Raw genomic sequence first — 26498 nt, forward strand, 5'->3', positions numbered from 1 at the left:
AGTTTAGGATTTGATAATTCTTCAGGGGTTCTATGAGTGCCACTTTGCTCCTCAGTGACATCACACAGTTCTTCAAGCTAGAATTGTTCTTATCTTCTTGTTTGCCTTCTAACACTTACCACAGTTCAGGATGCTTTGCAAGGAATTCCCAGTAAATACAGGTTGACCAAATATCCGTGTTTTACAGTTCTGTATTGATAATTTAGGTAGAGGGAGGGAATGTCCTGTACAAACAATAACCCAGCCTATTCCCACTAACATGAAGATCTCTGTACTAAGAGTGTCCTCTGAAAATTTATGTTTACCCCGATACTCAGAAGTGACCTTATTTGGAAATATGGTCCTTGCAGATATAATTAGTTAAGATGAGGTCACACTGGATCAGGATGGGCCCTAAATCCAGGGAATGCTGTCCTTATAAAGAGAGGGAGATTTGGAGACACACAAACTCAGACACACAGGGAAGGAGCCAGGTGATGGAGGAAGAAGGTGGATCAATGCCAATACACACCAAGGAATGCCAAGGATGCTGGCAACCAACGGAGGCTGTGGACAAGCCAGGTAGGATTCCTTCTTAGAGCCCTCACAGGGAGCATGGCCCAGCAGACATCTTGATTTCAGACTTTAAGCCTCTAGAAATGTGAGAGAAGTCTGTGCTACTTTGTTATGGCAGTCCCAGAACACAAACACAATCCTCCACAAGCCCTTTTAACACAAAACAAACCCAAGAACTGTGCCCACAACCTTGTGGTACCCTTACCCTCATCCTAAATGTTTACTAGGAACTTGATGTGTAACAAGGTAACATGGAAGACAAACATGCTTTGAAAGTGCGTTTGTAGAACTATTGTAAACAGTGCTGCCATAAAAAGATCTGGAAATAACCTAAGTGCCCATCAACAGTTGAATGGATACAGAAAGTGTGGTACACACACAATGGAGTACTATTCAGCCATATAAAGGAATGAGATACAGTCATTTGCAACAACACAGAATGAACTGGAGATCATTGTGTTAAGTGAAATAAGTCAGGCACAGAAAGTCACACAGTGCATGTTCTCACTAATCTGTGGGATCTAGAAATAAAAACAATTGAACTCATGGAGATAGAGAGTACAGGGATGGTTACGAGAGGCTGGGAAAGGTAGTGCTGGGGGAGGAAGTAAGGGTGGTTAATGGGTACATGAAATAGAATGAATAAGACCTAGTGTTTGATAGCAAAACAGAGTGACTATAGTCAATAATAACTTACCTGTACATTTTAAAATAAAGAGTGTAATTCGATTATTTGTACCACAAAGGATAAATGCATGAGAATGGAGACCCCATTCTCCATGATGTGTGTATTACACATTGTATGCCTGTATCAAAATGTGTCATGTATCCCATAAGTATCTACACCTATTATGTACTCACAAAAATTAAATATAAAAAACTGGGGTAGCAAGGCACATTTTTTTCAAAGAAAATCTTATCTGTACCTTCAAAATGTAACTAAAGAAATGGCATGTCATGAGTATGTAATAGCTGCTTTTGTATAGTCAACCAATGGGGCCATGTGGCTGTTCTGATGAATGTATAATTTTGAAGTTCTTTAACAGATTTGAATAATTCATGACATTAAAATAAAAATATTTATGATGTATTTGAAGATTGGACAAAATCTTGAGAATTTGAAAATCTCTGATTTGACAGATGCACTCATAATACACACTGAAAGGCAAGGTCAAAAAAGGGTAAGCAGCATACCAAAGTCATCCAGTTAGCATAGGGTGGTAGTGATCAAGCACGGGCACACTCCACTGAAAGACTGGAGCTGCCTTTAGAGTTCTTCACTGCATTGGACAAAATGTGTACCCATCTTCAATGGCCATTGGCATTGCAAAGTTCATAGACACAACCAAAATCACAGCTTCCGATGCCCCTCAGCCCCACACCAAACCATCTAAAGACCTCTGTAGTCCAAATTGCTAGTAGCTTTATCAACTTACTGCCAATACTAACCCTCTCTCCCTCTGCCTCTTCCTTCCTTTCTTCCTTCCCTCCTCAGGTATTTCCCAAGTACCTGCTCTTTATCAGATATTCCTCTGCATGCTGAGAAGAGAGAGATGAGTAAGAAGGATAAAGACAGTCATCCCACAGTACCTACGTTCCAGTTGGCAGAAAAAGGCAATTGAACAATTCAAACAAACACATAAGATTATTTTAAAAAGCAGTAAATATGAATAAACGTATTAAATGCTAGTGACCCCCAGGAAGGAGTTTTCTCACGTAGGATGGACAATGGCTTCTTTGACGCCTAAAAGATAAGAAGGAGCTGGTTCTTTAAAGAACCTGGACAATATCTCAAAGCCAGGAGTAAAGCGAAGTCCCCAGGTCCAAAATGAACTTAGGTGGGATCAAGGAAGAGCAACAAAGAGTGTGGCTAGAGAGAGCAGAAGGTCGTGAGTAGGAAGCGGCTATAGCCCACAAAATCTGCAGGTCAAGGAAAGGTTTGGGTTGCATTATAAGTGCAGATGGAAGGCATAAAAATGGGTTAAGCAGAAGAAGACACAATCCAATCTCCTTTATCAAAATATCCCTTCTTATGGTTCACTGTTTCTTAGGTACTGTAGCTAAATATTAACCTGGTTATTAATATTAACCCCGTTACTGAATGCCAACCCAAGTTATGGTTTCTGAACAGGTCATATTTAACTTTACAAGCCACCCTCACACCTTGCTGTCAGCTAAATTAATAGAAACAGCTTCATCCAGAATTGCTTTCCTTATTCTAAGCCAAAGCATATTTTGCCGTCTTTTAACTGTCTTATTTCATTGACTAAAGTTGATGTCTTCATAAATCTTTAAAAAAAAAAATCTTCCCAATATGATGGCATTATGCATCTTCTGATAAATAGCCAGCTTGGGTCAAAATTAATCCAACATGGGAAAGTGGTAAGCCATCAATATTTTAACAAATATCACCTCTGGAATTATAGCACTCCCCCCCATCACTTCTGAATTAATAACATTTTGCTTTATGATCTCTTAACTGGGGATAGTTTAGAGGTTTATCTACTTGGGAGACATAAAATGTTCATTCTAATTTTTAAGACACACACACACACACACACACACACACACACACTCTCTGTGGGTCCCCAGAGTGCCATTAAAATGTACTGCATAATCTTCGGAAATTGATTCAAAGGAAACAGATGCCAGTTTTTCTAGATGCAAGGACATTTTTACTCCGCCAAATCTCCCAACACTTTCATTAGAAAACAAATATTTGCCTTTGTAGAAGCTGGTCGATAACCTTGGTGAGAAAAGTGAGAGCTAAACTTTTAATTCCTGAGCCCTGCAAAAGAAGTATTCTCCTTCCCTTAGCTCGAATTCAACAAGACCGAAACACAGATTAAAATGGGCCAGTGATAAGGACTTCATTTCTTAGTCCTCACTCTAAGCCTTCCATTTTTAGACGCGAGGATTCCTCACTATTTAGCTTTAAGAATCACAATTCTACAGGAGATAAAAATCATGTTTACATAGTGTATCTAAAGTGAAGTCCCAGAAATTTTGCAATTTTTTTTCTTGTTGTTCTTTTCTGGCTATCCAAATAAGGCTATAATTAGCCAGAGTTCCTAAGCTAGCTTACAAGTATTTCTTTGAAACATAATATGGCCTTAACATGTGTGATTGCTGATGTTTTAAGGAAAAAAGATTAAAGAGAGAACGACAAAGAGAGTGACAGAATGAGAGGAGAGGAGAGGAGAGGAGGGAAAAGCGAAGGGGAGGGGATAAAAGAGGAGGGGAGGGGATAAAAGGAGAGGAGAGGGGAGGGGAGGAGAAGAGACGGGAGGGGAGGAGAAGAGAGGGGAGGAGAGAGGAGGGGAGGAGAGAGGAGGGGAGGAGAAGAGAGGGGAGGAGAGAGGAGGGGAGGAGAAGAGAGGTGAGGAGAGAGGAGGGGAGGAGAGAGGAGGGGAGGAGAAGGGAGGTGAGGAGAGAGGAGGGGAGGAGAGAGGAGGGGAGGAGAGAGGAGGGGAGGAGAAGGGAGGTGAGGAGAGAGGAGGGGAGGAGAAGGGAGGTGAGGAGAGAGGAGGTGAGGAGAGAGGAGGGGAGGAGAGAGGAGGGGAGGAGAAGGGAGGGGAGGAGAGGGGAGGGGAGGAGAGGGGAGGGGAGGAGAGAGGAGGGGAGGAGAGAGGAGGGGAGGAGAGGGGAAGGGAGGAGAAGAGAGGGGAGGAGAGGGGAGAGAAGGGAACAAAAAGAAAAAAGAAACGAGGCAGGGAGGGAAAGAGGGAAGGAAAGGTTTAATTAAAATTAAATGAGGAGGAGAAATGCAATTAGTAGTGGAATGTTAGACGGGGATGTCTTGGGCTTTAGAAATTAACATATCAATTCTTTAAAAATGTTCATGCACCTTTTCCTTGACCAATGAGCAACAGTAACACAGCCTAGGCTTCCCTGTCATAATGTCTATTTGCTATAATTTAAGCAATACCCATTGTTAGGTATTTTTCTTCCCCCATTTATTCACAATTACAGAAAAACACCATTTTGAGCCTCTAGTAAGCCTGCTTCCCACCTGCCTGATGGTCGTCAGCCGCTATTCCTGTGCGTGGAATTGCTTGATTAAAGGATCTAAACATGGTAAAAAGGTTTTGATATAAATGGACAAATTACCCTTCAGAAAATTTATGCCAATTTACATCTCTCTAGTGGCGTAGGAATTATTTTTTTTCCCCCTGCACTCTTTCCAACACTGGTTATTCACAGAAATTGTATTGGATTTTTTTTTTTTTTTCTCTCAGCAATGTCTGCCTACTTTCTACTGACAATAGCACTTCAAACTCCTTTTTCGGAGTTCCCTCTGCCTCATTATACCTGCTTTGTGGGGTTAATTAAGCAGATGGCTTGGTATTACCAAATCAAGGGACTGGCACTTGACTGAAACAAAGCCACTTACAGGTTCCAAGGGTGTCCGGATCAAACTCAGCAGAGTTCGTGCTGCTGAGGCCCTGCAGAACTGTCCTGGGTCCTGCCCTTTTCAAAGATGGTCTTCAACCCTCCCCTTCAAGCTAAAGGGGCCCACAAATCTTTCTAATGGATTATTTTTTTTCACAAATTAGAACCAATGATTTTGCTTATAAACAAATAGTCCCACTGATATGGCAGTTACGTTGAATAATTTCATTTTATGATTTTTACCAAGTGTATAGAGACTACGTGTTAAATGAGGCCCTTCAGACAATGAATGAGATTGTTTTAAAAATTAGGACTTTATAGTCTATGTAACATTTCTTAAAACACAAACCTCATTAGGACCTTCAGAGAAAGGTAGACAAATGTGAATTCCTCACAAGGATTTTGTAGTTCTATAAACAACTCATTGTCTAAAGCCACAACTGAACAACCTACAAAGCAATATTATCAAAATTCAACATCACTTTAAATTTTGAATACATCCTTTGTTTAAAGAGCACACACCATCATAACTTTGGAAGCTTTTAATTTAGAGAAGAAATGTTGTTTGCCTACTCCAAGTTGCAAAGGATGGCCATAAAGAAGCTCTAAGCACCTCCGAATGAAGCAATTCACTGAATGTGCCTGCTCTTTGGTCACAAAATAAGAAACCTTCGCATGTGCACGGCGGAAACATGCCCATGAGTTCTCAATGTTTATTTTTGTGTTTTTCTCAGGAAGGAAGACAGACTGATAGCTTAATACCATGCCTACTGATCCAAAGCACTTGCTCAGTCATTGCAGAAGGGTGGTTAAGAGCATCGGACCAAACCCACAGTTCTGGTATATGTCAGTTGCCTGATTTCTGGTTAAGTCATTTCATCTTGCTAACCCTCAGACCTACGAAATGGAGATAATGAAGACCTTAGACACTAAATAAGAAAGTGTCTACTGAGTTACTAATACAGAACTGGGCATACAATAGGTGGTGGATAATTGGTAGTTCTCGCAGAATTTTCTTCTATTATTTTTTTGAGACAGAGTTCCATTCTTGTCACCCAGGCTGGGGTGCAGCAGTGTGATCTCAGCTCACTGCAACCTCCACCTCCCGGGTTCAAGCAATTCTCTGGCCTCAGCCTCCTGAGTAGCTGGAATTGCAGGCATGTACCACCACGCCTGGCTAATTTTTGTATTTTTAGTACAGACAGGGTTTTGTCATGTTGGCCAGGTTGGTCTCCAACTCCTGACCTCAGGTGATCTTCCTACATTGGCCTCCCAAAGTGCTGAGATTACAGGCATGAGCCACTGCGCCCAGCCACAGTTTCCATCAGAAATGAATATTCTCTGGGTTTTTCCAAGGTGGAGGGCTATATACCAATGTACAGTATTTCTTCTCCCAAAGGAAGTATTAACTGCAATGGCAATGCAACACAATAGTATCGCCTGACTATTCTCATTTCATTTGACCCTTTCTGGTGCACAGAGCACTCCCACTCTTTACTCAACCCAGTGTGGTACGCAGGGCAGGTATTATCAATTCCATTTTAGAGATAAATTACACAGACGGTTCCCCCCATATCTTGACTGCAGACATGTTCGGCTGGCTTGGCAAGTCAAGCTTTCCACTTTGTACCTGCATACGATGGGTGGCAGCTTCTCATAGAGAAGGGTGAAAGCAGTTAGAATTAAGTGTTTATCTTCTCACAGTCCTTGGGAGCCCACTGAGAAAATATTTCCCCCTTCATTTTCTGGCCCCACTAGGTGGTGGTAAGACAGAAAGAAAAGAAGTGTGCAGTTGAACTCTGGCCAAATGCTATCCCTGCTTTTGCTAGCTCCAGGGAAGAACGGGGCACATTTGCTACTTCTGCAGGAAGATAGATAGATAGACAGACAGACAGACAGACAGAGATGGATGGATGGATGGATGGATGGACGGACAGATACATAGACAGATAAAATTCAAAGAGCAGTTACGCTGGGTGGCCCTTAAGGCAAACGCTAGGACAATGTCAAGAAGCCCCAAGAGCTGGAGGCAGTAAACGTCTGAATTTCACCTGCCCAGGATGTTTATCCAGCACAGGAGGTGCCAGAGCATGATTTTGAATTGGAATCAGATCTGCATGACCCAGAGAAAACTATACAAAATAACTGACTCAGTGTGCCCATCTGTAAAACAGAAACACATTAATCGAAATGACACAAGGTCATCACCTGGCCCCTGACTGGTACACTTTTTCTTTCCCCATGACCCCCAACTTGACACCCACAGAAAGCCTTGAGCCATGAATCTCTCAGTTTGTCCTTTCCCTGGATCACATATCTTGTAATAATTTTTTCCCCTCCTCAAGTCAAATGAAAACTTTTCTTAACTAACGTTTATTTCTTAAATGGCACATGGTGTTTGGCCCAGACAACCCTGAAGGTAATCAATAAAGCCTTATCAAGTTTATTTAACAAACCACAGGGCAGGCTATTAATCTCATCCACTTAGACTTCCTAAAAAACAAATCCATATTTTTATCCATTGCAGGAACGGTGACATTTAAGGGTAAAAAGAAACAATAGGAACATCTACAACTTGAATTGGTTCAACAAACACAGACAAGAACTTCAGAGTCAGTGAGGCATCAAGAACATCATTTAACTCACTGGGTCTCATGTCTCTTAAATGCAAAATAGCCATCATCACAATTATTATCACCATCATCACCACTATCGACATCTCATTATCATCACCACAAGTATTAACGCCCCAGACTTTATAGGACATTTATTTCTCATACAATCTCTGGTTATGTACTTTTAAGAACTGGAAAATAGAGCAGTAACCAATGGAAGAAAAGCAAAAATATTTTACAACTTGGAAAAATCTTGGCCATGGAGGGATGTGGCAGAAAGTGCAGGAGGATAATTTTGAAACCATCATGGAAGACAGATTTTGTAATCAAGAAGAGAGAATAGGAAAGTGACCAGTTTATTGTAGCCATCGAGTACTATCTGGAGGGGTTTGAGGGTCACAGGATTAAACACCCAGGCAAAGCACTCTCTGAAACACAAAGCATTTCTAAATTCTCCTTGAATATAAATCCTCAAATCCTCTCCCACTTCGGCAGTGTAGGTGGAGAAGTGCTGCCAAAGAGAAGCCAGCTGGCAGACAGGAGACGCTGGTATAAGAAATGGGAATTCTCTGTTTCTCTGTCCAGCAGAGAAGGAGAGAGACTTCAGGGAGTAATTAAGTGTCATGCCTAAGATTAATTGACGACCCTCCAGTTTTGCCCCAAACACAGATGTATTGGGATCAGGATGCAACCTTGAATACTAAAGGTGAAGGGAGAACAGTTATTTCTGGATTAGAGCAAACTGAATATGCAGAATTGTGGGTGATGTCAAAATGCGAGCTGTTCAGCAGGGGAAGGCCATATATCATCACGCCCTTCCATAAAGTGACTTGTCAGAAGCGAGCCAAGGACCTAAATTAGGAACCAGCATGTACTGGGAAATGTCTTGCTCACAAGTGGCCCACAACAAGCCAGTCATCCTGTGTCACAACCTTGGACACACCTTCCACCTCTCTATTTGAAATGAGAAGCTAAAAGGAATATTCATTATGTTGGTGTCATACTAGTAGGAATTTATGCTCACAGCTTCTGACCTAGCCTCTTACTTTATCTCTGCCCCCAGAGCATATTTGTGGAGGAAAGAGGGTAGTTTTCCCAGGAAGATCTCAAGGTGCCAAGACTGGGGCTCTTTTTCAAATGCAACATTCCCATAATATCCCACCGTGTGCCTGTCCTCCACACCTGGGCAGGTTTTGTGTTTCAATTTCTTTAACTATTGGTGAAATTACTGATTTATATATGCATTTTAATCTAAGTTACCCCAAACCACAATGAGAATGGAGAAAACAACATTTTTCATTTTACTTGCAACTACCACCACCAATAATTGGTGATGTTACTGAAATCTTGACAATCAACAGATTGTCTTCCAATGCCTTATTCAATAAGAAAGTATTTTTCAATTCCATGAAAGTGTTGGGTTTTGTGAACTAGTCACTGTTCATGTACAAAGTGCTAGGGTTATAAAAAATTAACAAGCCTTATGTTTGAGGAGTTTTTCCTCTGAAACAAGAGACATTTTAAACATATGAACATAAAATAATCTTAACAACAGGTGCTGCTGAGTGCTACCGTTGAATACTGCTAAGTGTTCCATGGTTACCTTTTATTATTTCTTACAACTATGTGATATGGGTTTGAAGCCTATGTCCATTTTACAGATGAAGAAACTGAGGATTAGATAGCAGCTTATCTAAAGTTGCACATTTCATAGAAGGCAGAGCTAAAATTTAAAGACAAGAAGTCTCACCTGAGGTCAGGAGTTCAAGACCAGCCTGGCCAACATGGTGAAATCTCATCTCTACTAAAAATACAAAAATTATCCAGGCATGGTGGCACACGTCTGTAATCCCAGCTACTTGGGAGGCTGAAGCAGGAGAATTTCTTGAACCTGGGAGGCAGAAGTTACAGTGAGCCAAGATTGTACCATTGCACTCCAGCCTGGGATATAGAGCAAGACTGTGTCTCAAAAAATAAAATAAAATAAAAAATAAAACCAGGAAGTCTAAATACAGGGTTCAGGTATTTCGGTACCAGTACCTAAAAAATACAGGTTTCATGGACTCATTCAATCTAGGAGACTCAAGGAACATTTTGCAAAGCTGACACTTGAGCTAGGTATTAAAGGATAGAGTGAAATTCACCCAAGAGGCCATTAGGGTGGGTGAGAGACTTCAGGCAGATGAAGGAGGTGTTCCAGATAAAGGAAAGAGCAGGTGCAAGTATGTTTATGGCTAACATTAGTTTAGCACAGTGGAGGTATGGGGTAGGCTGAAGTCAGAGCAGGGGAGGGTTTTGAGAAATAGAATAAGAGAAGGCAGGCAGATTAAAGAGATTATTTGGACTTAACTCTGTAAGCATGGAGAATAATGGAAGGATTTTGATCCATAAAAAGGCTTCTTTAGAAAAAAAATATTATATTTAAACAGAGGTTCATAAATGTCTGGTCTCAAGGGAAGACTTGGGAACAATGTAATTGGCCATTTGGATATGACCCAAAGCGGGCAGACAGCCTATTAGTTATGTCTTAGATTCTAAGAAACATATGTCCAGAACCAAAATGGGAGGATTCTAAATCTCAGGCTCATATGTTTGCTTTTACGTAATGCTCAACTGGGAACTTCTGAAGGTTGTTTGAGTAGAAGACTGGCACTAGCAATGTGTCTGATGAAGAGAAGCCTAGCAGCTGAGCGTAAAATGGATGGGTCAGGAGAGGAAGAATACAGAAAAGTAAGCCTCTTTGCTCAGCATCCTTATCTATAAAGTGGGAATAATGAAAACACTGATCTTGTATAGCCATAGTAAGCATTATAGGAGAAAATGAAATGTCAAGTTCTGACCACAGTGCCTAGCACATAAGTAAACCTGTAATATATGCCCATTTCTTCTCTCCTTCTCTCCTTTCCTCCTTCTTTCCCTTCCTTCCTTTCTTTTCTTCCTTCCTTCACTTCTTCAGAAATTATTGAAGCATGTGTCAAACATGTGCTACTACTACACTGTTATTTCTCTGGTTGTTTTTATTCTTGTTTTTCTTCTCGTTCTCCAATTCCTTCTCTTCCTCCTTCATGTCCTCATTCTCCCCTTTTCTCTCTTTCTTTTTTCTCCTCCTCCCCTTCCTCCTTATTAAAATAATTACCATTATTATTGGAAACTGCATGACTATGGGGGAGGGCAGATCCTTGAACACTTCAGGAGACACCATTTTTCTCCATCTCTTTTTTCTCCTCCTCCCCTTCCTCCTTATTACAATAAGAATAATTATCATTATTACTAGAAACTTCATGACTATAGAGGAGGGTAGATCCTTGAACACTTCAGGAGACACCATTTTTGTGGTCATGTTAGAGACAGATGAGACACAGACAAAGGGCATGTGAGGGGTACACAAATGCATGGTGAGGGATACACAAATGCGTGGTGAGGGGAGAACCAAGAATGCGCCCCCACATACGTGTCTACACTTTCAACTGCTAGAGCACATTTACAAACATCACTGGAACACAAATAAAAGACTGTGAATGGATGGCTGCTTTTAAATGAAAAATCATTTAGTTGAGGTAAGTGTGATCTCAGCAGGGGACTAAACCTGCCACTTAAAGGAGCGTAGCATCAATACATGTGGGCAAAAGAAAGTCGACTGAATCTCTTTCTACCCTCTGAAAGACACAGAATCTCTTAAACCTCCATGCCGTACTACAGAGACTCTAGGGAAGTCAGATTCAGATGAATATGGTAAGATGAGGTGGAAAGGATTGCCCGTTTATGTGTGTGTGTTACCAATGGCATTCTAAACGTCCTTTTAAGCAAAGAGCATCCCCAAAGGATGGGAGATATGGCTTTCACTAAATGACTCAAAAGCAGAAAGAGCACTGGATGGAACGTGACACCTAGGGCTGATTATTTCTGGGTTCACCTAATGACAGTGAAGCTCGTTCTTGACGACCAATGGCTACGGACTTACAGAGCAACACAGTCCATGCCTTGAGGTGTTGATTCTCTGTAAGGTGGACATGCGCCATTTACAAAGCACACTGGGCATGTGTTGAGCCTCTTCCATCTTTATTTTCCCTATTTCTGTTCTTCCCATCAGCCCCTGTTTTCCACTTAGGGATCTCTTTCAGCCTGATGCCCCCTCTGGTGACAGTATTGGATCATGTGTCCTAGTCCAAGCCAATGAGAACACTCCACCCTCTTGCTTGCACTGATTGGCTCTGCAGTGGCCACAGAAACAAGACAGTGATGTCATGGTCTCCAGACTTTTTTTTTTTTTTTTTTTTTGAGATGAAGTCACGCTCTTGTCCACCAGGCTGGAGTGCAATGGCGCAATTTTGGCTCACTGCAACCTCCGCCTCCTGGGTTGAAGTGGTTCTCCTGCCTCAGCCTCCCAAATAGCTGGGATTACAGACATGTGCTGCCATGCCCAGCTAATTTTTGTATTTTTAGTAGAGGCAGGGTTTCACAATGTTGGCTAGGCTGGTCTCGAACTCCTGACTTCAGGTGATCCCCCTGCCTCAGCCTCCCAAAGTGCTGAGATTACAGACGTGAGCCACTGCGCCCGGCCTCATGGTCTCCAGACTTTTACACAGAGTCATGAGTCCAATGTGCTCTCTCTTCCCCTGAAAAGTGTGATGTCTAGATATGAGGCCATAACGAATGCTACCCAAGCACAAATCTAGATAACAAGGAGGAGAAGCTGACATAATCACTACCAGCAGCCCAGTTCCTTTGCCAGGCATTTGCTATGTGGTAACCACTGTGCTAAGTACCCAGCGTTCACTAACTCATTTACTCTCATCTAAACCCCAATATGCTAGGCATTCTTACTCTCATTAGTTTACAGATGAAGTCGCTAAAGCTTAGAAAGCCACCTAAGATTTCAATTAAGAATGGGTGGTAGAGCTGGGATTTGAAGCCAGGCTAGAACTGGCTGACTTGGATTCTTCAATACTGTGCTATATTGATTGATGTGCTATTTTGTATTTTCAGAGTGGGAAAGAGACATCGATGAGAAGTATGAATTCATAACAAAATTCTTCTTCTCTTTTCCATCCCAATACAAAACCTCATGTCTAACAGCAAAAGATAGAAGGCCAATGCAGAGTTGACATTCTCTCTAGTTAAAAACCTTCAAAATAAAGTCAGATGACTCCCCCTCAGGGGTCAGCATTGGATCATTTGACCTAGAGCAAAGCTTAGGCTTGGCTGTGGCTAAGCCAATGGGACTACTGCATCCTCTTGCTCCTGGTGATTGACTCTCCTTTGGTCACAGAAACAAGACAGTGATGTCCTCATCTCCAAAACACAAGACAACAAGGATCCTCATAGCACTGGGGTACTAAACTAGAAAGTCTCACAAATATTCCCATTTTCTTGGGAGAACTCTGCAAATGTGTAACTTTTCCTAGGATCAGTCATGCGTGTCCATTGGAGGCAGAAGACTAAAACAGAGGCTCTTGTGTAATGTCTAGCAACATCCAGTCTTTGTGCGGACCCTCTCCATTAGGCTTCTTTGGTCTGATGCTGGAAATGTCCCATGCCTACCCCTCAACTCCATGAGCTATCCAAGAAAAACAAGTCCAATGCCTGAATGCAACGTATTCCCTATCCTGCCCGAGGCTTAAATTTTGAGCACTCTTGAGTGAAGTTTTATTAATCTAATGATAATGTATGTTTTTTGTTAAATACATGCATAGATCTCTTGTTCTCTTACCCTTTTTTTATCTTTTTTTTTTTTTTTTTTCTGATACGGGGTCTTATTCTGTTACCCAGGGTGGAGTGCAGTGGTGTGATCATGGTTCACTGCCGCCTCAACCTCCTGGGCTCAAGCAATCCTACCACCTCAGCAACCCAAGTAAGTGGGACCACAGGCACGCACCATCATGCCTGGAAAATTCCTTTTTTCTTATTTGTAGAGAAAGGAGGTCTCACTATGTTGCATAGGCTGGTCTTGAACTCCTGGGCTCAAGGGATCCTCCTGCCTTGGCCTCTCAGAGTGCTGGGATTACAGGTATAAGCCACCATGTCCTGCTTGTTCTCTTATCCCTGTAGAGATAAATCTCAGGGAAAGACCTGGCTATTATGAAATACTGACATAATCTGAACTTTATGAAACAGACACTTCTAGAAAGAGCTGCACAGGCACAGGTTTCCTATAGAATCAAGATATTATCAACAGAAGACAGCTGTGACTTCAAGTCTAGATACTTCTATAAAGAGGAAAGCCACTGCTAGAATTTGAATAATCTCTTCTGGACAATGTCTTCTTATAAAATCCATCTATAGTGCATGTCACTAATGCATTCCATCTGCAAATTACTAACACCACCACCTTTAATAAAGCAAAAGGTTTCTTTCTTCACCAGGGAGTTAGTAAATATTAAAGCTCCCTCTTTGGCGCTCATTCTAACCAGGGCAATTATGTATGAGGACTATTCACAATGGACTCAATTTGACAATAATTATTCTCAGCAATGCCAGTTGGTAGTTTCCATGGGCTCCTTGTCTCTGCAGACATGAAAACTAATTTTGATTCTAAAAGCGCATGTTTTAAAATTCTCCCATGTCAGTCCAGGGCCTAGGAACAGAGCAGGAAAATTCCCAGGTCTTCATTTTGCATATGATATTCTCAATCTACCAAGAGGGATGCATTTCAGCTACACGATAGACACTAAGAAAAAGCATAGAAGAGATTTTAGGCAATTTGCATGTGTCAAGCCAAAGTGAACCAGCACACTGGCCTATTCCTCCCTACTTCCTGTGAACCCCTTTTATGGGGGCACCAACACATCCAAGTATCATACTCTTCTCTTCTCCATCTTTCTCTTTTGGGATTTTCCAGAGGCTTTTCCACCAACCCGGTATAACACTAGGAGGCATACTGGGCTTTCTGCAGTGTCTGCTCTTACATGGAAAAGCCATTCTGATCCATGCTATCTCAATGATCCTGGATGCTTTCAACCTAAATGGCGCTTTTAAACATACACCCCTCAGAATTCATCATTTAACAGCTCGTTATAGCACTTGATGCTACCGTGGGAGAAAGAAGCAGCACAAACCACATTTCAAATCCACTCCTTGTCTTTCATGCTTAAAATTATGAGTCAGCCACTAGTGAGTATTAAAGAGGGCATACCTTTTTTTCCTTTTTTTTTTTTTTTTTTGCACACACACAAAGCTTTTTTTTTTTTTTTTTAAGGGTGCAACACTAAGGGTGCAGCACTACTTCACAAATGACAGAAACCTTTAGCAGTCCACCAGTTACTGGCAACAAATTGTTGTCTTTTTTTAATAGTCTGGGACAATTAAGCTGAGATTTCTCTGTGCCTAGATTTGGAGCCTCTCCAACCTTTAAACTTCATTGCCCAGTAGAGTATCCAACTGTGTTTGTGGGAGGGATACAGACTATTAAAAATCATTTGGTAGGGAGCCTCCGGAGGCATACACAGGCTTTCATCCTCCCGACTTCTCCATCACATGGAATCCAACAGACGCCAATTGCTTGGGTAGTCAGCGAACAAATGAATGATAATAATGTGTTGTCATCTGTGCCTGCTGTCCCTCACCTGATCTCCTCTGTGACCAAAAGCACATCTTTCTTAGTGAGGGAGCTTAGCCAGGTCAGGGACTCAGCGTGTCATCAAGAACAAGAGCAGAACGGCACCGGGAAACTGGGAGTTGGCTTCTGTGGCATCACATGTGACCTTCCACGAACAAAAGCAGTTCAAATCTCAAAAACACTTCAACTTGAGGTGACTGAAAAGCCGGCTTTCAGAGACGCTTGCAGAATCCAGTAATGGTTCCGGTGTGGTTATTCAATGCCAGCCACATGAGACAAAGGGGCTAATAAAAATAAATCTTTATAATGAGGAAGAGAGCATACATATGTTTCCACTCTTCTCTTTCTCTATTGACTCCCATCAAAGAGCTCAGGATAGACTAGGAAGTTAGAGTCAGAAGCTTTCGGTCACTATAAGCATCCCTAGGAAGGCAGCGGCCTGATGTGAAGCTGCTTCAATCACAGCAACAGACACCACCCCTGCCCTGAATCGCATGTGGCCAATTGTCTAAGGTTGGCCAACTTCACATCTGCCTTTGAGTAAACATCCCATCACTCATGGAGCATCTCCTTCATTATGAGGGATATAGTTTATTTTACATCTCCTCAAATCTGACTTCTACAGTTTTTTCTATTTTGAAAATTTTATATTTTTAATGTTTGGGGGAACACGGTAAGTGAAGATATTGATGAGTTACATGAGATATTTTGGTACACATCTGCAATGCCTAATAATCACATCCGGGTAAACGGGTCTCCGTCTCCTAAGTATTTATCTTTTGTGTTGCAGACAATCCGATTATACTCTTTTACTTACTTAAAAATGTACACTTAAATTATTTTATAGTCACCCTGTTTTGCTAGAAAACACTAAGTCTTATTTGTTCTTTTTAACTATGTTTTGTTCCCATGAACCATCCCCATTTCTTCCTTCCTGGCCTCTGGTAACCATCCTTTTACTTTCTGTCTCCATGAGTTCAACTATTTTAAGTTTTAGCTCCCACAAATAAGCAAGAACATGCAAAGTTCCTCTTTCTGTGCCTGGCTTATTGCACTTAGCATCATGACCTCCAGTTCCATCTATGTTGCTGCAAATGACAGGATCTCATTCTTTTTATAGCTGAATAGTAGTCCACTGTATATATGTACCACATTTTCTTTATCAATGTATCTGACAAGGGATAAATAACCAGAATATATAAAGAGCTCAAATAACTCCATAGGAAAAAAATTCCTCCATTTTAAATCTGTTGGCCAGCTCCCCCTCCAAAAATGCCTTTACCAGATAAGGGGATTTTACTGGAAGATCCTCTCTGCATTAAAGGTTGAGGGTTACTTAAGACAAAAGAAAGTACAATAAAATCTGGTTACTCCTTTAAATAAAATCAGTCTTTTCTCAAAATCAGTGGTATATTTTAAAATCTCATCCAAATGGATGGTGCCATGTTGAAGGGTGAGCTTAACTGCCATTAAAATAAAATCCTACTAAATAAAAACTTTACATTCACGTAGTACTGAGAAACCAGGTCTCAACCTGAGGCACAGATAATGAATACCATTAATGATAACAACAGTAGTAAGAATCTTTGTTTTTTTTTTTTGTTATGATTCTTAGGTTGGTGCAAAAGTAAGTGCAGTTTTACCGTGATTACTTTTGTATCAACCTAATATCAACGGCAAATTTCTTCTCTAAATTTAATACAGAGGCTTAAATACGACAAGTAATTCATCCTGTGAATCTAGGGGTAGAGAATTTTAGGATGAAGTAACTGCAGATGCAAAGGATGGAATGACCTTGCCATGTTTTACGATGAGAAGGAGAGAGAGAAGTTCAAGAGAAAAGTAAAGAAGAAACAGCGACAGGAAACGTCTTTGAGGGAAGCAGAGATCAGACGTTATGGGACCTAATGGACTACAGTCATTTTTTCTTTTTCTAAGCACAGTGGGACACCTTTGGAGGGTTTTAAGGGATTAGCTGAATTATGTTTTCTTTTTGGTTTTTTGAAGTTTTTTTTACTGTGGTTAAAAAACCCACATCATCTTAATAATTTTTTTTTTTTTTTTTTTTTTTCTTGAGACAGAGTCTCGCTCTGTTGCCCAGGCTGGAGTGCAATGGCGCGATCTCAGCTCACTGCAAGCTCCGCCTCCCGGGTTCACGCCATTCTCCTGCCTCAGCCTCCCGAGTAGCTGGGACTACAGGCACCCGCCATCGCGTCCGGCTAATTTTTTCTGCATTTATAGTACAGACGGGGTTTCACTGTGTTAGCCAGGATGGTCTCAATCTCCTGACCTCATGATCCACCCGCCTCGGCCTCCCAAAGTGCTGGGATTACAGGCGTGAGCCACCGCGCCCGGCCAATAATTCTTAAGTGTACAACTTAGGAGTGTTAAGTATATTTACATTATATTTGTTTTCTTAAAGTTTTACGTTTGGGGACAAGCGCAGGTTTGTTACATAGGTAACTTGTGTCATAGGGTTTTGTTGTACAGATTATTCCATCACCCAGGTAATAAGCCTAGTACCCATTAGTTATTTTTCCTGATCCTCTCCCTCCTTCCATCTTCCACCCTCCAAAAAGCCCCAGTGTGTGTTCTTCCCCTCTATGTGTCTATGCGTTCTCATCATTTAGCTCTCACTTATAAGTAAGAACATGCGGTATTCGGTTTTCTGTTCCTGCATTAGTTTGCTATGGATAATGACCTCCAGCTCCATTCACGTCCCTGCAAAGGACATGATCTTGTTCTTTTTTATGGCTGCATAGTAATCCATCATGTATATGTACCACATTTTCTTTATCCAGTCTATCATCGATGGGCATTTAGGTTGATTCCATGTCTTTGCTATTGTGAATAGTGATGCAATGAACATAAGTGTATTTTGTGCAATACATCTGCAGAACTCTTTATCTTGCAAATCTGAAATCTCTACCCATTAAAACAAAACCCCCATTCTCCATTCCCTTCTCCTTCTAGCCCTGGCTAACCACCACTCTACTTTCTGTCTTTATGAATTTGACTACTTTATATATTTTATGTAAGTGGAATCATACTGTATGTGTCTTTTTGTGACTACCTTATCTCTCTTACCATAATGCCATTAAGGTTCATCCACGCTGGACATGTAACAGGATTTCTGTCCAGGGTGGAGTGTAGTGGTGCAATCACAGCTCACTGCAGCCTCCACCTCCTGGGCTTAAGTGATCCTCCCACCTCAGTCTCTGCGTAGCTGGAACTACAAGTGTGTGCCACTACGCCAGGCTTTATTTATTTATTTATTTTGTACAGATGGGGTCTTGTTATGTTGCCCAGATTGATTTCCAACTCCTAGGTTCAAGTAATCCTCCTGCCTTAGCCTCACAAAGTGCTGGGATTACAGGCATTAGTCTCCATGCCCAGCCCCTTCTTTCCCTTTCAAGGTTGAATAACATTCCACTGTATAGACAAAGCACGTTTCGTATACCCATTTAATTTGAGTTGCTTCCACCTCTTTTTTATTAGAAACATGCTGTTCTTATTGTAAATATGCTGCTATGAAGATGGGTGTGCAGCTGATTTATGTTTTAAGTAATTTTGGCTACCATGTATATAATGGATTGGAGGAAGGTAAAACTAGGTCTTGGGATGTCTGGTTAGGAAGCCTTCTCTGAAGTGGAGGTGAGGAAGGGAATGATGCTGGCTTGGAAGTGTGCGGCAGTGGAAACATCAGAAGCGGAGACTGAGGATGTACCTTCGAAGTAGGATTTGAAGGAAAGGTTCACAGACGGACAGCATGGGGTTGAAAAGGAAGCAGTCATGAGCCCTCTACCACAATGAGCTCAGTGCCTGACATAAAGAAATCCCGCACTAAAGATCAGCTACTGTGAAGGCTGGGTACAGTGGCTCATGCCTGTAATCCCAGCACTTTGGGAGGCCAAGGCAGCTGAATCAGTTGAGGTCAGGAATTTGAGACCAGCCTGGCCAACATGGCCAAACCCTGTCTCTACTAAAAATTACAAAAATTAGCTGGGCATGGCGGTAGGTGCCTGTAATCCCAGCTCCTTGGGAGGATGAGGCATGAGAATCACCTGAACCTGGACGCAGAGGTTGCAGTAAGCCAAGATGGAGCCACTGCACTCCAACCTGGGAGACAAAGTGAGGCTCTGACTCAAAACAAACAAACAAAAACAAAACAAAATAAAACAAAACAAAAAAGCTCCTGACTGTTATCACTATTTAGACTGACAAATGCAACACCAAAGGTGAGTCTAGACTACACTGTGGTTCCACAGAGATCCCAAGATTATAAATGGTCTCCACTTAACCCTGATGCATCTTTGTTAATACAGAGTTTTGGTTCTTTCCCTCAACCTTCTTTCTCACTGCCTTTGACCATGAAACCCTCTCCTTGTGTTTCTCCAACTAAGCCTTTTCCATCCTGGTTCTGCCTTCACCCAAGCTGCTTTCACTACTGCAATGCCTTCCCCATAGATCTGAGTGTCTGGCTCTTCCCTCCAGCTCCCTATCCTCCCTGCTGGCTGCTGTGACTACATTTCTCCACTCTATTCTCTCCCTGGTCCCGCATGGTCCTCCCTTAATCCAGAAGTGCTGGCTTCTGCCTCCCACTTGGGGCACCTACATGACCTGCCCACTCCCACTGTCCAGAAGACTCTTTGCTTCTAAATTAACTCTTTCTCATTTCTCCCACTCTCAGCTCAGTGCCACTGTCTTAGTAGGGCATGTCTGCATATATGCAAGTGTGGGCCTTTGCTAACTGCTTTTGTAGAATCAGGAATTTTCCTTTAGGTCATCTATCCCAGATAGCTCAGATGGTAATTAGAGGTTTGCTAATGTGATGATGTTTTTTAATCTCCCACCCATGTCACTAACCTCCTCTCCCAACCCCACTCAACTGTATGCTCCTAGGTAACAGGTTCTCTGTCACTTTCGCCCATTGTTTAACAGTGGCACCAGCCCCTTACCCCAACACTGAGTAGGACCTAGATACATTTGAAATGAACGAATGTGTTACCAGGACCATCGCCTCCAAGGAATTCTCTTATGTATCACTCTTACATATGTGATTTCTCCTTCATTAGACTCTTGAGTTTTTAGTCAGTACCAAAGAGTACTACAGTTTTTCCTTTGAATGTATCATGTACATCTGTTTTCTCTGTTCATTTAAATGAGTAGAGTTCTTGACGATTGAATCAATACCTTATTTATTTCACCTCATCTCTGCTACACCCAAACATAAACCAGGACCCCATAATCTCTGTCTAGCTGTACTAGACGCTGAGAATACACAGAGTAAACGTGTGTCTAAAAACTGCATTCGAGAATACCTATTATTTTTTAATTCTGATTTTATTTGGGATTTCCAAAATTCACATTCCTCCTGGATGTAATGGGAGCATTTTGTTTCCAAATATTCTCCTGTTGAAAAGTTTTTCCCAAATGCCATTTTCACTAATCACAAATGTGTGCATTTTTAGATTCCTTGTATAAACAAAGCTCAATTGAGTGATGAATATCAGGGTGAAAATGAATGTCTACAAGCTTTACGTTTCTGCTATTGACTGTGACATGCTGAAAGTGACAACTATAAAAAAGTGACTGACAATCAAGAGCTTTAAGGAATACTTCAAGTCCGTCCACTGAGCAAGGAACTGCATAAATAGGGCAGAAACCCCCAAGTCTGGTGAAGGAAAAAAAATAATTTGAGTAGACTTTGTTATTTTTTTAATTTTTATTTATTTATTGACACAGAGTCTCACACTGTTGCCCAAGATGGAGTACAGTGGCTCAATCTTGGCTCACTGCAACCTCTGCCTCCCAGGTTCAAGCGATTCTCTTGCCTCAGCTTCCCAAGTAGCTGGGATTACAGGCACCTGCCACTAGCCCAGTTAAAAAATTACAAAAAATTTTTTTTGTAATTTTAGTAGATACAGAATTTCACCATGTTGGGCAGGCTAGTCTTGAACTGCTGACCTCGTGATTCACCCACCTCGGCCTCCCAAAGTGCTGGGATCACAGGCGTGAGCCATTGCAGCTGGCCAGACTTTGTTTTTTAAATAGAAGTGCCAATTTGATGCACTTTATTCTGCTTTTGTAAGATAAGGCTTGCAAGTATGCAATTCAATGCATGTACAAGGAGCTTTTGGAAAACATGGCAGTGGGACAGGTCATACCTACGACCCCTCACACTTGCCCATCTATCTACCAATATGAGGTGTCAAATAAGACTCAGTATGTTTGGAATGTAGACAGGCAAAGCTCATCCCTCATTCTAGCTGCCTGTTACTTTGAGTCCTCTGCACTTTTAATTAAGTTTCCCATTAGAAAGGTCTCATGCAAATTTTCTCACTCTATACTACCCTGGTACTCTGTGCATCCATAAACCAATGGTGAAGCATACACCAGTGCCAGCAGAATCAGAAAAGCAAACACATTAGATCCCAAATGATCTCTGAAATAAACTGTCTGATGGTGAAGGGCAGAGGAACGTGAAGTTGAAGCTGGATGCACTGGTGCCTTTAATCCAAAGCAAACAGATTCCCAACAGGTGGACTGTGGAGAGGCTCAGAATCAGACATACTTGTCAGAACACCATTGGTGCTAGCTCTATCATGCAGGCTTGCACAGCTCCCTGAAGATATGTGGTGCTTTATCCAGGGGTTGTTCTTTGTCACTAGAGGTATACGACTACTGACTACCTTACCTCTGGGCTGCCATTTTACTGAAGGAATAAAAAAAAAACCAAAAAGCAAAATTATCAGTGGTGCTGAAACAATAAAAGATAAGGAAGATGCATAGGTATAAGCAAATAGAAGGCTGCTCTTAAAAAGGGAGAGACTACATGTATCTTGAATTCAAGTGTCAAAGATGATTTAAGGAGGAAGGTCTAGCTTAAGGAACATCCTCCTCGTAGAGGATTATTCCCTTCAGTGCATGGCTTGCCTTAAAGAGGGCTGGGTAGATGCAAACAATGGCTACAAACTTATCCCATCCCCATTTGCATGTACCTTTTCCAGGTGAGTGTGAAGCTTCCTCCATCGCGAGATATCACTCACTCTGGGATTGGCTGTGTGTCTTGCTTTGTCCACTAGACATCAGAAAATGCAACATATGCATGGGCTGAAAAATGCTCCTCAGTTAGAGATTGCTACACTGCTGCATTGGGGTCTCTGAGACTCAAGTTAGCTTGCTGACCAAGCCTAAGCAAACCTGCTCAAAAGGCCACAAATAAGAAAACTGAGGCAACCCAGCAAATCACCAACTATGTGTGTCAAGACATTCTAGGCAATTCAACTTCAGTGGTGTGAGTAAAGCCAGGTGAAACCATTGGAAGAAATGTCCTGCTGAGCCCAGCCCACATGGTCCACCCAGGGAAATGTGAACAAATATATGATTTTTTTTAAGCCACGAAATATTGGAATTGTTTGTTACACAGCAAAAGCTAACTGTTACAAGAACAAGAGCCCTATGACTCCCCAGGCTTCTACAATCTCCTTTATCCCATCTAATATGGAGAAGTGGAAAAGAGATAAACAAAGACTGCCCATAGATAAGTATAGATATTTGGGGGCTGTGCTTAAGATTTATTTTAATGTTATTTTTATTAAAAAAAAATTATGAACACACATCATAAAAAAATCAGTGAATGCAAAATCACATATAATAAATTGGTAGTACGGTCCTACCATGAAGTCTCAGCATCCTTTCTTTGAATAATCACTATTCACAGTTTCTTAGGTCTTTTCAGAATATATCCATTCATCCATATGTCTAAATCTTTATAAATACATATTATACAACTTTGTACCATCCTTTTCCCCATTTATCTACGTCTACATTAATATCTCAGCTGAGTCGATATTATCATCTTTCCATAATATCACATTAAGGCCTACTTCATCCTTTAAGTGGCTACATAATATGACGGTTTAAAAGTTGTAACATGGGATTGCTATAAAACGGACATAACCCCAGTTAGTATTTGGATTCAATCCAGAACCAGCGAGAATAGAATAGAATGCCAAGAAAGAAGTGTCTTACATCCATGTCTAAAAAGGATGCTGATAATCATGATCCATCGGGGCACCTTACCCTAGAGGAGATGAGCCCTACATAGGGATCCGGTGGTAATGGCAAAAATTAGCAGAGATAAAAGAGTTAACAATAGAAAAGTTCCACATACAAAGACTTCCTAGCACAATTTATCCACCATGGATGCCACCTCTCCCTCCCCTCCTTGATCTCTCTCATAGTAGTTAATAATTACTATAATCTCCTATGTGTTAGGTACTATGCTAAGGTGTTACATGCAGAATGTCGTACAATCCTTAAAATAGTAGATGGGTTATATTGCCATCCTATTTTACAAATGAGCAAACTGAGACTTAAGGACATTAAATAACCTGCCGAAGGTCTTCAGTGATGGAGTCAAGACCTAAACTCTTACTTATACCACTGGTTTGGGACACCTCTTCTTGGGATCTTCCTAGGGAACATCACAGAGCTGAAGTTAAAGGTGGCATGCCAGGTAGATCAGGGGTTCTGTTGTAAACTCCCTATGGGGCCACTACTACTGTAGCTGTCCCTACAGATGTATCTGCATAGCTCCCCAGGAGAAAGATGTAACAGAAGCACAAAATTTCTTTACATCCTCTACTAGCTAAAGTCAATGCCTGAAGGGACACTGAGGGAATTTTTTAGTTCCAGTTGGGTAATACTCTGTTACACAAGGAATGACCCAACCCATTCCCTGGAAACTAGGAAACCAGGGTTATACCTTCACGACCCCCCAAGCAGGTATTCCAAATTAAGGACACACCATCCCTAGAAGAATGTAAACTTTACAAGAGCAGAAATCTTATCTATTTTGTTCACCACTGTCTCCTCAGCACTTGCAAGGATCTCTGTCGAGGATTTCAGGAATCTATGAACAAGTAAAGCCAGAGTGGAAGACACGTCCTGAGAGGGGTGTGAAAACCAACAAGAATTTCCCCCCAGGGTCAGCAAAGAGCCTGGAGGAATAATCACCCATTTTAGCAGTTTAGAAAAGAATATGAAAAAACAGTGCCTGGCACCCAGCACAGCACCCAATACAGGTCAGTGGACTGGGTGAATATCTTCGAATGAGATCAGAAACATCAGTAGAAGGAGCTCTTGTCTATAAGAATGTTTGGATTATAAATCATTTTGCTATAAAGACACATGCACACGTATGTTTACTGTGGCACTATTCACAATAGCAAAGAATTGGAACCAACCCAAATGTCCATCAATAATAGACTGGATTAAGAAAATGTGGCACATATACGCCATGGAATACTATGCAGCCACAAAAAAATGATGAGTTCATGTCCATTGTAGGGACATGGATGAAGCTGGAAACCATCATTCTCAGCAAACCATTGCAAGGACAAAAAACCAAACACTGCATGTTCTCACTCATAGGTGGGAATTGAACAATGAGAACACATGGACACAGGAAGGGGAACATCACACACTGGGAACTGCTGTGGGGTGGGGCGAGTGGGGAGGGATAGCATTGGGTGATATACCTAATGCTAAATGACGAGTTAATGGGTGCAGCACACCAACATGGCACATGTATACATATGTAACAAACCTGCACGTTGTGAACGTGTACCCTAAAACTTAAAGTATAATAAAAATAAATTTAAAAAAAAAGAATGTTTAACTGCCAAGACAAAGAGGCTCAGCAGAAAGACATGTGAAAGCAGGACTAGGGTCCAGGGTCGGACTCCCATGGGCAGTGAGACCATCCTACCCTGCTGAAGTAGCTCTGGGAGGAAGGGGCTCTGCCAGGAAGGGTAGGAAGAAAAGACAGGAACATGGTTGGGCCAGCAACACCAACCCAAAACTTAACAAGGGACAGAGGATGACTCTGCATTAAAAAAAAAAAAACCATTCCCCAAGGGCTGAGATAAAAGAGAATGATCTTAATGGACAAGGTCAACTTTAAAACATGGTAATTTTTCTCCTGCACACGTATCACAGTTGGTTTACAATCTTTGTGAGGAGAAGAATAATAACATCTTGATATGCAGTCAAGATGTTGTCAAGTGTTGACTTCAGCATCCAAGTTTTCTAAGACTCTGAGTTCAACGCCTCTTCTTGCCATTCTTAAGCCTCTGTAGTTACAGTCCATGCACTTCAATTGCCTCTTCACCTTGGCTCTTTTCCATGGCTGGATATTAATTTTCTTGAGGGAAGGGATTCTATTGTGTTCAGAATATTATGGAACATTCCTGAAATGACTTAATCATATTTCTGCAAAAGTTGATCTGTGTAGACCTTCTCACCCTTGGCCAAGTACTGGGTGTTGGAGCTGCAATTTGGAGTCACTGTGCTTCGTGTGAGTTGACAATATCATATAAATGCTCATTGAATATCCCCTAGTGAGAAGCTCTGTGTGTACGTGCACACGTGCATCCATGTCTACGTGCAGCAAAATAGAATGCGTATACATTGAAGCCTGGTGTGTTGAACGCAGATGATGGTCTTCTTGCTAAAGGTCTCATTAAGTTCCCAGATACTTGGCCAATTAGGAAAAGGACAGAAGATACCATTCTTTTAATTGTAGCATGATAACCAGGTATTTTAAAAGAGTTGGCATGACTCAATGGGTTCTAGAACATGTGTCAGCATGCAGAATTTCAAGAATAGCTCCTTCAACTTGTTTTTTAACCAAAGGAAATGACATCATTCACAACCGGTTCACAAAAGAAGAAAGAAAACATTGTGCTAATTCAGTGACAAGGGTTTCTAGAAAGGAGGTCCTGAAAAATGCTGAAAGCCCTCCAAGAGGCGGCAGGTAAACATCAGAGAAAGCCCTTTTCAAAACAGAACTTGTCCAATGTGCTCACCCCTACCACATCCTTTTACGGGACTCCTTTGTAATCTAAGCAGGTGACAACTTCATTCAGCTGTTAGCAACAAGAGGCGGTATCGATTACCCGTGAATGCCCTAATGACTGGAGACTGGGACGCAAACCATAAATGGAGACTTTCTGATTCCAAGTGAAATTATAGTTTGCCCTACAAGATTGCACAATAAATCAGGGGGAAAACCAGCCAACATAGGACTCTGGGGTCACTGAAGTGATGTTGACACATTACAATAATGAGAACTTGAAATACCTCATGCCCTATTGATTTTTAAGCTGAATCATTCCCACTGCAGAAGATTACAAGACTCTGTCTTGGAATCATGGCTCACACAGGAGATGCTGATGAAAAATACACCCAATCCAATCAAAATGAAAAGCTTTGCTTGTACTTATTACAAATCTAATATCATTGTCCCTAGGCTGTGTGATACACACTTAACCTACAATGGGGTAAAAACACATAGTACAGTTTTTATTTTAATT

General features: G+C 41.5%; 1 protein-coding gene and 1 long non-coding RNA gene across 21 annotated transcripts in view; one reads left to right on the top strand and one right to left on the bottom strand.

Annotated features, from left to right (window-relative positions):
- Positions 1–26498, bottom strand: part of RBFOX1 (RNA binding fox-1 homolog 1) — a 2507416-nt gene that overhangs the window by 1195772 nt on the left and 1285146 nt on the right. The window lies entirely within an intron of this gene.
- LOC134732522 (uncharacterized) lies at positions 3874–7506 on the top strand. The gene is made up of 2 exons (XR_010115795.1): positions 3874–3934; positions 4240–7506. It is a non-coding gene; the product is annotated as an uncharacterized lncRNA (long non-coding RNA).

Source organism: Symphalangus syndactylus, chromosome 14 (assembly GCF_028878055.3).
Source record: "Symphalangus syndactylus isolate Jambi chromosome 14, NHGRI_mSymSyn1-v2.1_pri, whole genome shotgun sequence".
In the NCBI taxonomy this organism is placed as follows: domain Eukaryota; kingdom Metazoa; phylum Chordata; class Mammalia; order Primates; family Hylobatidae; genus Symphalangus; species Symphalangus syndactylus.